General features: G+C 35.5%; 1 long non-coding RNA gene across 1 annotated transcript; it reads left to right on the forward strand.

Moving 5' to 3' along the window:
* The first annotated feature begins 1,449 nt into the window (after positions 1-1,449).
* On the forward strand, positions 1,450-3,145 carry LOC113310348. The gene is made up of 2 exons (XR_003341106.1): positions 1,450-1,600; positions 1,709-3,145. It is a non-coding gene; the product is annotated as an uncharacterized LOC113310348 (long non-coding RNA).
* The last annotated feature ends 5,700 nt before the right edge of the window (positions 3,146-8,845 follow it).

Consider the following 8,845-nt stretch of genomic DNA (forward strand, 5'->3'; position numbering starts at 1 on the left):
AGAGGAAAATCCCAACTATTTTTATGACAAACACATATTAAATCATAAGGAGTTGATAAGTATTCGGGACACAAATTATACGATATATTAAAAATGAACCAACATCATGGCCCGTGCCGAGTATGTAATGAAGTACAGTTGAGGAGTATATGTTTGAGATGTAGAAGTTGATATTCTGTGTGGAATTGAATATAAATTATGATTTGACTGTGGTGTTACTGGTGTTGTTAAATAAGGGCTTAATGAGATTACTGTAGAATCAATTGTATGGTAATGGAGGTATGCAACGTCAGTGGAGTTGCAGGGTGTAGTAGTGTTGTATTGAAGTTGTTGAAGTTCATGAGAATGGTGTACTGAGTTTACCGACTGTGCAGGCAAGAATTGAAATTGGGATGTTGGATTGAGCTGCAGTTATAGGTTTTGGATTTGATTTGGAAGTGAATTAGTGGTGTTAATGTACGACTTGTGGATATGAAGTTAAATCTGAATTGAGAATTGGTTGAGACGTGGTGGTTGAGTTATGGAAATTACAGGGTTGAGTTGAAAATATTGTTGGTATTGATAAGCAAAATAAAAGGAGATGGTTGTGGTTGTGGTGATTCTGAAATTGCAAGGATGTGAAGTTAGAGGTGTTATTAGTGCTGAAATGGAGATGTAGATGATGGGTTTATTTATGTTGAGTGTTGAAGCATTGAAATGAGATGCAAGTCTGAAGTTAGGATTGTTATATGATTAAAGGTGGTAGTGAAGTTGAATGCCAGGAGTTGGTTTGTAGTTGGAGGGAACCTGCAACTATAGTGGTGTTGTTTGTGTGTTTGAGAGTTGCAAACAAGGAAGGTGTAACTGAGATGGTAGTTGTAGGATTATAGTTAGTGATTGCTGTGAAAAGCTTAAAGCTGCAATTGCAGGTAAGCTGTAATTGTGTCAAGTTGTTTTGAATGAATGGAATGTATAGTAATTATATGAACTTATGTTCTTGAAATTTAGACCTGTTAGTCATCCCAGTCAGATGTATGACTGATTTAGTTTATCTGACTCAGTTTTCTGATTGAGTTGAATCGGTGTTGACTCGTGTGATCAAATTGTTGACCAGTTGACCTTGACCACAGTTTGACCATTTGACTTGACTTGGACCTTGACCGGACGTTGACCTTTAATTGACCCTTTTGATTGCTAGAGACTGTTAGTTGACCTGAGTGGACTGGGCTAGACCTGGCAATTAAGGTCAAAACCCGCGTGTTGGACCTAACTTGGACCTAACTCGGCTTGTTAGTTAATAGGTCCGGGCTAGAGTTTACGTTTTAGGACCCGTCAACCCGTCTAAGAAACTGCTTATACAGTCATTTAAGATATTTGTCCACCTATTACCCGAGTTGCAGGTGACTTTTGACGTATTACCTGGGTGACCGGTCAAAGGTCAGGGTATTTCTTATCTCCTCGCTCACAGAACCTTATCTTTTCAGTTCTATCTTCCCAAGTTAGGAAGGAAACATAACTTTTTTTTTTCATTTTCTTCCATTTTCCTCAACTCAACAGTCTCATCATCTCTGATTCTCTTTACAACTAACCCTATTCTTCACCTTTTAATCTCTTCTTAGTGGTGGGTTTTGATTAATTTCTCTAAATATTGTTTTTTAAACTTTTTTTTGTTGTTGTTGTTTCATTTTCTGTTTCTAATGGTCTGTGACTCTGTGATTGTTTTTTCTAGGTAAGTTAGGTTCGTTTTGTGCTCGTACTCGGCGGTGGATCATCTTTTACCGGTGGGTTTATGGCTTTGTTTTTGGAATTAGATTCATTCTTTTTGATTATTTTTTATGATGGATCTTTTTTAATTTTGGATTATGTTAACGGGGTTTTCTTGATTTTGTTTTGTTCTCTTGTAGCTACGGCTTTAGATTATGTTATGGACTTGGTTTTGTTTAAGTAGGTAAAAATTTAAGATCTATTTAATATTTGATTTTTCTTTCAGCTTCCTTTGTAGTTAAAGTGCTTGTTTTTTTGTCTGAATGAAAAATTTAAAAGTTGCAGTATTGTTGGTTCACTATTGTGAGGTTCTTAGAAATTAACTCTGAATTCTAACAAGATCTACGAACTGAAAATGCCTATATATTGAGTAATGCTAGAAAATAAGTACAACCATGGATAGTTAATTTATGGATATGCTCTTCTGTACATCTATAATCGTGGAATTGTCATTTTATTTCTAATGTGTCTGTTGTTGGGCTCTTTCTATAAGGTTGTTTACCACTGTTTTTGTTGTTATTGCTTAAGCACATGTGCACATCACAACTATGGATATTTAATTTATGGATTTGTCTTTACTGAACAATAAATTTCAGTCTCTCTTCTCGGCTAGTTCATATTTTACTTACTTTACGAGGTGAGGATTTATAGATTTCTAGCTTAAATTAATGTCCTGCTTCAAATTGGCTAGAGTTGTGGTGGGTGTCTTTCTTGGAATCGACTAGCTTGGTTTAATATTTATGTTATGGATGCAATGACTGGACTTGTGTAGCTTGTGCCAATAGTAATGGTTATAAGCCTATAAACCTATAACATTCTGCTAGTTCATTTTTAATGACTCGAAAAGATACATCTGACTGAATTGACCTTTTAGATTTTCTTTTAGGTTCATAAAATGTCTGGTATTTGGGCTCTCTTTGAATTGGTAGAACAAGCTGATAGTTCAGTAAAGGCGGTGTGCAAGGTTTGTGGCCAGAAATATTCTTATGATAGTCACAAAGGTGGCACTTCAACTTTGTCAAGGCATAAGTGCCCTAGGCGTGAAAAGCAAGATGTGGGACAAATTTTATCTGGAAAGAGTGGACAAGTGTCTACTCGTGCACGCAAAATAGATCAGATGAAGTTCCAGGAGCTTTCAAGAAATCTTCCATCAAGTTTAGTGGAATTGCCAGAATTTAGGGACTTGTGTACCTATCTAAATGATTTTGTTAAATCCTCCACACTGATGAATGATGAATTGGTGCACACGGTTCGGTTCTTGCCGAGACCGATTACCTGTACCTCCCACCCTTCGGTTCCTAAAAATTGGACCGGTACTGAGTACTTCGGTTCCGGTTCCATTCGGTACCGGTCGGTTCCGATACCGGTTCCGGTTCCATTTTCAGAAAAAAAAAAAAAAAAATTTACTGCCCTGTTTTTTACTTTTTTTACCTGTTTTTCAATATCTCAAAGCAACAACTAAAAAGTAGCAAAAACAGAAAAATTCTACATAAACAAAATTCTACATAAACAAAACATTATTTTACTTTACTGATAGGAAAATTTCTACTAAAAATTGTCACCTGAAAAAGATACTACTAACAATAATCGGGGGAATTAATCTAGTACTTGACGGGGGAAAGAATTTCGAGTTGTGCGCCAAGCTGTCCTTCAACAGTCTTCTCGGCCTTTAAGTCTCAACTTGTTCAACTGCTTTTTCCTTTCATACACAAGCTGGGATCTTGCCTTTCTCTTCTCCTCAAGTTCCTGAAATTTTGAAAACAAAGATAACATAAGAATACACATAAACATATGGATACATATAACCTGTAGGCAATAACTGATTTTGTTTTTGGTTAAACAAATTCAAAGATACAAAAATGCAAACTCATAACACAAAAAATGTGTACAGAAAGGAGGAATGAGTAGTGCAGGACACCAATCACACAATAGCCAACAAAAGTTACAAAACTAAAAGGAACTGAAATTCAAAACTGCAATTGGTCACAGGAACAGAGATGATATGCAACATGCTGGAATGCATATTATACAGGGCGACAGTAGCATGAACTGCTTTAAACTAATCTAGTATTGTGCAAGTGGCAACTAAATGCAAAAATACAGCTAAATAATGCAACTAATAACCTTGACAACTACAGAACGATAATGAACTTAAAGCTATGAACATAACAAAATCAAACTACTACCTATAGCTACAAGACTGATATATCTAAACTAAGGATAAAATGTTCATTTATCTAACACAATACAGCTGCAGGACTAAGAGACAAATTCAATGTGAAGCAAAAATTAAACAAAAACAGGAACACATGTATAAATTATTAGATCAGTACCGGCAACTTGAATAGCAGTGGTATTTGAATTTGATAGCATTGTTGAAAAAACAAAAACTTCCACCAACAGAGAAACAACAAACTCATAAATGAATAACTCTTTGGTTATTTTACATATCAATTTCTATGATACAAAAAATCCTGCACTTAAACAATCCATTAAACCAAAAAATACTTAGGGTTTCACAGAAGAATTCTGTTCCATAAGAAAAAGGCATGTAAACTGCTATTTTGGTGTCAACTATAGACAATTGGGAAACACCCCTAACAGAAGGCATGTAAATCATATTTGTATGATATGATTTCATTGTTTTGAGAATAGGCATGCAAACTCACTTGATTTCACTTGAACAGAAGTGATATTTTTCTTGGAGAATTCTGTCATAAACTCACAATTGTACCAAATATTGGCGGAACCCTTGCAAGCCCTTGTCTGAGGCCTTGGGTTCAAGAAGATTACTTTGGCACTGTTTATAGTGTAAGGCTGCAAAAACATAAACAGTATCATTAGTCAAACACGAGACGGTTCAAGTCATCTTCACGGACTAATGAATCAAAGGACATCTCAAGATTCTCAAACCCTAAATAACCAGAAACACTGAATCGAACAGCTTTAGCAATAATAATCATTTTTGAGTAACACCCATATCTCAAAACAATAATTTTATATCAGACATAGTTAGAGATTTGAAAAAAACCCTAGAAATGAAAAATGAAACAAAAATGGTTTCAATCAAAAAAATAATAATTGAAAAGAAAAGAAAAAACACTTACCTAAATCTGGTTCCAGCAGGTTTGAGATCCACAAATTGAATAATGAGTTGCGGGATTTTAGAATCAGAACAAGAATCAATGGTAAATGTTTGGGGTTACTAATTTCTCCATTTCCATGGCTGGGTATATAATAGTTGGTAAGGAAATGAAATTGAACCTGTATGAGTGGATGAGAACGATGAGAAGAAACACAGTGAGGGAAAATACTACGAAGACAATCTCCAAGTTGTTTAGTCTTTTGAAGTGAAGGTTAACAGAGAAGATAGAAGAAGTTCTTCTCCTTCTCAGAACTCAGACACAGAAGAGGCGAAAAACAGAACTGAAACCCTAACCAAGTAACCAGTTAATGTTAGCTTATATACCCCCTATAATCCAACGACTGACACAATCCCTTATCCCCTAAATCTAACGGTCATAATCATTCGGGAATTCGGTCCGGTACGGGACGGTTCTTGTATTGGACCGTGTACCTGTACCCCCAGAGCTCGGTTCCTATATTTTGGACCGGTACCTGTACCCTGTACCTCGGTTCGGTCCAAAATCAGGTACGGTTCCATCGGTTCCGAGTCGGTCCATCGGTCCGGCTCGGTTCCTGTGCACCCTTAGATGATACTGCAATTCCAATTCTATTTATAGTCTTTTTTGGAAGTTTAGTTTTCTTTGTTAAATAGTTGAATGCCAGTGATGGAGGCTGGAGCTAGCTATTTTGTTATGCTTATTGTTGTAAAAGTAAACTATAGTATGCGTATTTGTTTTATTTCAATTTTGGAAACATAAGAATTTCTGTTATATGATAAAACTCAGAGCCAATCCGTCAACCCGCAGAGCCGACCCGTCTAGGGTTAGGGTTGAGGTTTCTTGACCCGTTCTATAAATTTATAGGGTTAGGGTTCAACACTATCAACCCGTAACCCGTCACGGGTTGACCCTAACCCGGACCGTTACCACCTCTAGACTGGGCCTTAGGTTAATGAGCCGGTTTAGTGGACTTGGGCTTAGGGCTAGTGTTCCTATTTGATGAATTGGACCATTTGTGGACCGAATTAGCCTTTGGTTCCTTCTACAAAGTTGTAGATAGTCATAAGACTTATCTAATGGACTATAGAACCAACCCAATTCAATTCGTAAAACTTATATATGCTAAAGATAGAGAATGAAAAGGTGTTAAGTCATAAATGAGCTTAGAACCATTATATAGATTTGTACGATTCTTGTGTGAGCCATTTTGGCTAGATTCTTAGAGTACTACTGTGATTAACAATTAGTCTATATTAACAACGATCAATTCAAAGGATGAACCAGTGGATCGTGGATCTCGAAATAGGCGTGGCTTGTCATCAAAAGAGGTGGGAATTTACATTAACTCTTTTGTAACCATTGATGTTTCTTTTACAAAAGTCTATGTTTAACAAACTCATGCATTGTCTGATTGTGCATTACATGCATTGTATAATTTGTTTTCCGAAAGTTCTGTTGATTCTTTTAACCTTTCCGTTGCTTGGAAAGGATCTTTATTGTTCTGTTCGTCTTTATGGATGTTGTGGGAAATAAGAATTTCCATCTGTGGTATATATGATGTGTTCCTTCACCCTTCTTTATATCTATGTTTATGTTTTATTGCACGTGAAACGGGCGTCAATATTACCCTATTAGGCGTGGAACGGGCGTCAATATTACTATTCAAAGAAAGAATTTGTTCCATATATATGATTGTTTATTTCAATGCGTTGGTCGTCTTTTAGTGTTTGGGAAAACATGTATTGTTTTCCAAATCATGCCAATGATTACTTGAAAGTTAAGTGTTATTACTGGGCACCCCTTTTAGGGTTGATGTGCTCACTTAATTCCCACTTTCAGTTTCAGAGACAAATTAAGATGTGCTCGTAGCGATGATCGTTCAAGTTTTGGAAACTTCGAGAAATTGAGTATGTTAGTTGGTTAACTTCTGCTTTGTTTTATTGTGTTGTATATTCTATTTGCTAATCAAATGACTATTGTATATGTATCATATGAGATGAGTTCTTGTATTTATTTATTTATTTCAGAGAGGGGTTAGTTTTTTTTTGGATTAAGTTTTGTAGCAGATTTCTTAACCGATTATTTAAGTAAGTTATTTAGATCATGAGTGCCTCTTTTTATAGTTAATCCTTTGGATTATTCAGCTGCTAGCTTCTGGGGCGCTACAAGTCAATGTTCCAACAAAGACCCCTCTTAGGAATTCAATTATCAACTACCATGCATGAATTATCACATTAACTAACACTTGGAATTTTTGCATTGATGGGATTAAGTAGGTTTATTATATTGCCGAAAACTACGAAATGTATGAACTTAGAAACGATAATTAAATTACAACTATCCATGAATAAAAAGAAAACAAAGTCATTTTCACCTTAAAAAAAAAACGACAGAGCCACCCTTCTAGAGCCTCTGACAATAAGACCACACTCCAATGGGATGACCTGTACATCACGAAACACATTAAAATTTCTCAGTTCCGCAAATAACCCCATTGAGAAACGATTTACATACATTAACAATTTTGAAACATACCTTCTAGAAGTTAGGAAGGGTGATGTTAATGTAATGGTATTTCTTGGTAGGTGAAAATATAACTACATTCTTCAAAACTAACACCTACCCCACTTTAATTTGATTTCCATATGCAGAATTCTCCATCATTTTAAAACACAAATAAGGTTCATATTGAGTGAGTATACAAGCGGCTTATTGTAATAGAGTAACTCAATAAAAAAACAAACAAAATTACAACGGTCACCTTAACCATCAAACTTAAGTCCCCATCTTAATATGCTCTTTGCTTCTCAACCATAACAACCAACCGATTGATTCTTGAATTGAATTGATGGGTTTTTTCGGCCACACTTTTAATAATGGATCCTAAACTGGTTCTTTCATCAGAATAATAATATTGTGCAACAAACCAAGGATTACTTTGAAAGTGGATATCGTTAACGCCTTCTGTTTCATCCCTAACTAATTGTCTTATGACTTGTGTAGCGACATCCGGCTCACCGCTCACCCATTGCTCTCTGCCTGCATTTAATGTCTTCTAAATGTCTTTGTTCTCCCGCAGGCCCAGCAATTTATTTTCGACTTGTTGACCCTCCGATGGAATTTGACAAGAAACCCTTATTTGGTTTTACCAGTAGATACACCCATGCTGGATTAACGGGTAGCCAACTACATATACGTTTGTTGTGGTCGTTATGTGAGTTTGAAGTCTTGGATCACAGTCATTTTTCTCCTCGGGTAAGCAGTAACTATCCAGCACCACTACCAACTCATCTTTGTCAAAACCTTCCCAAGGATCGTCGGTCTCCATCTTTGTAATGGACCAGAGAATTTTCCCTCTAACAAGTTGGATTTCAACCCACTCGAAAGATAAATAAAATATCATAATCAAGTAATAACTAATACACGGCCCTCGGCTTGCAAAGAAATAAGGAGTGAAAATAAAATAAAATAAAAAAATCACTTGTCATAGTTATGCCAAAATCGAAAAATAAATCCTTAAAACTGTGTTCATAAAAAATGAAATGAAGAAATAATTTTCATATACACATGGTTACTAAAGAATTTAAAAGGAACACGTGCAAATCTCGTGTCCAGTAGAACCAGAAGTAATTCTCAAAAATGTTTGAAATTGAAAGAAAAAATATTTGTTCCATTGTTCCATATAAATACATTTCTTCAAGGACTACTCAATATTAGCTATTCTTAATTTAAGCCTAAAATCAAAGATAATATCTACAAAACTTAACTTAGTGCATAGCAAACCACCTGCATAATATGAAACTTAGGCTTTAAAACAAAGAAGTGTATCTACTGTTTTAAAACCAAATAAAAAAAAAAATTCTTAAACTGAAGACACCTTGTTGTATTAGTCCAAAAACGGCTCATGTATATCATTCCAAATTTGGATTACACAATTTCCTGATTAATACTCAAAGTTCGAAAACATAATAATACAA

Source organism: Papaver somniferum, chromosome 9 (genome assembly GCF_003573695.1).
Source record: "Papaver somniferum cultivar HN1 chromosome 9, ASM357369v1, whole genome shotgun sequence".
In the NCBI taxonomy this organism is placed as follows: Eukaryota; Viridiplantae; Streptophyta; class Magnoliopsida; order Ranunculales; family Papaveraceae; genus Papaver; species Papaver somniferum.